Below are 4,817 nucleotides of genomic sequence, written 5' to 3'. Positions count from 1 at the left end.
TCGCCGCTAAAAGCGATCGACGCGCGTCGCACAATAAAGTGGTGTAAACTATAAAATTTGTATTGTCCTCTTTTAGTAAATTCAGTACCTTTTGATACACTAAAACAATATACACATATGTATGAAATAATCAGCCAGGTATTCTCTGTTTTTTTTAAAAAGCATAAAACGAATATTGGTTACACAACCTGCATGTAACCTTATAAAACACCCATTGAGAATGTTACATCGACAGAGTAAATTTAAAATAAAAGATAAACAAAATACTTCAATTTCAGATATAAACGTTATATTTGTTCGGAATAGGAATAATCCCCCCCCCCCCCCTGCCAAACAAATAAAACTAAAAATAAGTTCGCATATAGCCTATAGGCCTATAGTTTTATTTTTCCGTGATCGGGATCGAGTGCCCCGCGGGGTTTTCTGAAAGTGTGCACGGGGAACACACGTGTTTCCGTTTCAACGAAAACAACACAGCTTCACTGTAACAGCGAAGGATTGTATTTTACATCTTTAAAGCGACCTGATGTCAGAAGAAGATGCCCTGGAATTTATGTTGCAGGATGACCCAAACGATCATGCATTCAGTATAAACATGTACATGTAAGTTGATGTAACCACATGGCCGACTAGAAAAAAAAATTCAGTTTTGTTATGTTATGAAAAATTCACGATTAATCAACGCAATTTGATGCCATAATTTGTCGTTTCATGAAAGAAAATATTTATATTTTATGATATCTAAACCAAGTGAATAACACCCAATTGTTTATTAAGAGCTAACATCATTTAATCTGTCCTGGTCCGGCATCAATCCATCTGATTAACACCCCCCCCTTTTTCCAGAATTCTCTCCGTACCTGACGCGCGAGTGTAAGAAGTGCGTGGATTTAGTGTACAATGAGAAGGGGGGTGATGTGGTTTTAATCAGACTGGGCATTCATGGCCGCTGGTGAGAGGGCTATTTTCCAGGATTTTCCCATGTTTATTAAAATTTATCTTTCTATGAATTGTAATGATTATCATAATTTGAATTATTTTCTTCATATTGTAACAGAAATATAAACGAAATGTGTTTGGGTCGAAATGGGTTGGAGGGGGGGGGGGGTACGTAACATCAAAGTCTGATTATGACGGGCTAATGAAAATCATATAGATTTCTCTTTTATCCAAATTCATGTATTTTATATACACTGAGTAGATTATGACCATAAATTACATGTGATCCATACATGCTGGTACTGGTATGCTATGAGCTGTGATCTTGCCTAGATTAAATTATCTAATTTCGACTAAATCCGCACTCCTTCAGAGTACCATGCAAGGGGATTTAGACACTGTGTACCATGAAGAACCAATTCAATTCTACTTTTATATCTAGGGTCACATACTTTCCCTCAGAGTTGCAGTATTTTCGCTGGACCCTGTAGGTTTTAACCTGAATTTCTTCAGTACCCCCCCCCCCTCCCAATGTATATGCTAGGCATAATGCTGACACCTACATCATGCATATTTTTTTTCCATTACGCACTCTGCTACACTTGCGATGTATAATAAAATATTCCATTCATATCTAACACATCTATATACGCAATCCCCTACCAAATGTCACTTCAAATACAGGACATCTCTATCTTTCAATAAATTTGAAATGTACTTAAGTGCGAAAATGTCCCTAGCTACCATGAAACTTATATTTTGCTTTAAAAGATAAACCAACAATTCTTAATTGTAATTTCTTTTCATCTTTAAAAAGGGTATTGACATCCCAATATTTAGTGGGAAGTTCCCAGGTATCGTCCGCTAGTGACAGTTTGCTGGCAAATCCAGGCATGCGATGGAAGGATGCTTATGTGAAGGACACAGGGACACCTGATCCAAGAACTGTGGCATTTCATTCAGAGTGACAACCTGACATTCAGTTGGTATGACTCTTTGAGGTTAAATATAGGGTTAAATCTGTATACATTTGGTTAACAATAAATAATGATAAATAAATCCAGATAATACATTCACAAATGGAATCATGGCACCATGATACAATGAAATGCGTGTTTTACCGTTTTTTACTGCATTACTAGGTATCACATACATACAAAGAGACAAAATATGGAAAATCATTGTTCTGTTTCTAATTATAAGGTATAACAATTTTTCTAAATGCTGACAAAAAAGGTATGGTGGCCAATACTGATTTTATTTGGAATTTCCTTTCAGATACGGGACCCGATTATTCAGAGAACTGTAGATTTTAGGAAGCTGTTTTTGACAGAAGATTTGGTTTTCTCCATCTGTTTTGCCACCAACCATTATGCTGAGATGGTCATATCTAGGGGGAAGGATTGTCATTATGCTTCCCAAGGAAGTTCGCATCCTCTCACTGAAGAGTAATTGTACAGGTAGTACTAGTTTTAAAGTACCGATATTGTGAGTGATTTTCAGTTTAAAACGAATAATAAAATGCATAATAAAAAGATTATCTTTACCAAAATTAATCTTGCTGTGCGTCTAACACATTTATTAGATGTGTACTACAATTACCTCTGATAAAATTTCATAAGTAATTAATGCATACTAGTAATTTTCAGAGGGCCTTGACTATTGAAAACATTTACAGAGCCATTTGAGCATTCAAAAGCTCTGACAATACATTAGTATTTAGGGCTAAGTATTAAGAAAGTCTTGTTTTCCAGATTTTTGTTTATTATCTTATACATGTTTGCTGTGAAGTTCCAGTCGATAGACAGATATTGGTCAATGCATGCCCCTATCGTAACAACCCAGTACAGTGTATCAGGAATGATGTCTAGAAATAAGTTTTAAAAGGTTGAATATAAGAACATTTTGTTAAATATGATGCAAGTACATTTAAATCTAGTGATTGAAAATTAGTACTTGAACATTCGTATACGTTGAACTTACAGAGGAAAAACGGGTAGTACTTTTTGTAACATGTGATAAGGTGCTGTAACTCCTGTTGCTTAGCAACCAAATATATTTGAATGCAAAAAATTTAATTATTTTAGATTAACAATAAAGATCTTTGTTTTAATGTTGCAATATTTATTCTATTTAGTGGAACATAACGGCAAAACGTCATATTATTAGAAAATGATGGATATGTACAATGTATATAAAGTAGAAAGTTTCCATTTTATGACCTTTGACCTTAATTCTCTTCATCATATTTTTTGTTAAAAACCTTTTAAAATGATTAAAATTTATTTAAAGATGATATTTTTAAAATAATGTGACATTTACTAATCAACACTCAGTGTAATTGTGTTTAAATTGTGTCAAATGTATGTAGAAAGGCAAATTATGGTCAAAATTGTACTACGAGTGTTGTTAATTAGCAACCAAAAATATTTGTTTGTCAATAAAATTGATTAATTTGATTGTGATGTGTTTGTAGTATTTTCAAAGGCACCTCAGCTCATACATTTAGAATTTCCTATTTTTGACTCTAATCTAGTGAGAGGGGTCGTAATATATATATTTCAGAGAGAAAAAAATTGCAAAAATTTGCACATATATGACCTTTGACCCCGTAGCTCTCTTTGAGGTCATGGGATACCTTGACAAACTTTATCAGAAATTATTCCCTGTCCAATTCCTAACAAAATTATATGTCATATGCCTATCCCAAATCGTGATATATGCAGATTTTATTCGATGTAAAAATATTGTCATTTAGTCTTTAAAAACCTCTAAAATGTGCCGGTAGAGAAAGGGTTAAATGTTTTTGATCAATTGTTAGAATTATATAATTGAAATTTAATTGTTTTATTTGATCATTAGAAAGAACATTGCTGCACGTGTTTGTAATTTCTCAAACTTGACATCTTTCTCCCCGTCCCACGGTATCGATGCTATTCGCTTGTAATTGTTATCAGATTGATGGTCAGATCGAAGACTGGTGTTTCTTTGAATTTCTTATGCTTACTCAAAATGTTTCCTGTCCTGTAAATTAATGTCATTGAGCTTTCCCCTAATTTTAGTACCGTTTTTAAATTTGTTTCATTGGTTCATTTAATGAAAAGTGGGAGGAGTTGTCAAAGATGTGACGTGCGTGAGTTTGTCTGTTATTCAGTTTTACTTTTACTTTTGACTCTTACAAATTTTTGTGTTAAAATGCAGTTTTTAATTTGTACTTTTTGGACTTGAATAAATTCTAAACTTTAATAAGGAATTATTATTTACAAAACAACGAAAACACTACAATACTCTATCAGAGCTAAACCTAATTTCCATATCTTTTATATCGACTACATTCTTTGAAAATCGTTCGTTGTTGTACCAAATATCTTATGCTTAAATTTATTTGAAAGATGGGGTAATGTATTCTTTTTTATCGATTCCGTAATACTTATATTTTCCATTTCTATCGATTTTTCATATAAAAATACCGTTTCACTCAAACTGATATATTGGCCATAGTTTTGGTCCAAAATTTGCCTGAGAATAGTACTACGTTTAAATAAATGAATATACCTATTAAAATAATTTTTCTTGGCATCAAATACCAAAGTGAGATGACCTGCATTCATTCTAGTTTAGCAAAAGTCACTTTGTAGTTTACCTACAACATGCAACGTGTACATGTATATAAGTGATTATATCATACAGAGAATTTTGATAAACCATTTTATTAAAAAAAATATCTCTTAAAGAGATTTGGAGTAATGTCAATTTTTTGGGAAGTGTATTTTTGATTCCTACATTAACTGAGAATTAGGAAATTAAAAAGAAAATTGCGGTTGCAACGCTTGTTATTGAGCTATAGTGTTGTAAATATGGCCCTTTTGTAATTAAAA

The 4,817-nt window shown here is 32.8% G+C and overlaps 1 long non-coding RNA gene across 1 annotated transcript; it reads left to right on the top strand.

The window, feature by feature from the left end:
* The first annotated feature begins 369 nt into the window (after positions 1 to 369).
* On the top strand, positions 370 to 2,446 carry LOC125661580 (uncharacterized). Its single transcript, XR_008797568.1, has 3 exons — positions 370 to 603; positions 1,757 to 1,925; positions 2,218 to 2,446. It is a non-coding gene; the product is annotated as an uncharacterized LOC125661580 (long non-coding RNA).
* The last annotated feature ends 2,371 nt before the right edge of the window (positions 2,447 to 4,817 follow it).

Source organism: Ostrea edulis, chromosome 8 (genome assembly GCF_947568905.1).
Source record: "Ostrea edulis chromosome 8, xbOstEdul1.1, whole genome shotgun sequence".
NCBI lineage: Eukaryota > Metazoa > Mollusca > Bivalvia > Ostreida > Ostreidae > Ostrea > Ostrea edulis.
The sequence above is the reverse complement of the archived record's forward strand: the minus strand, read 5'-3'. Positions and strand labels throughout refer to the sequence as shown.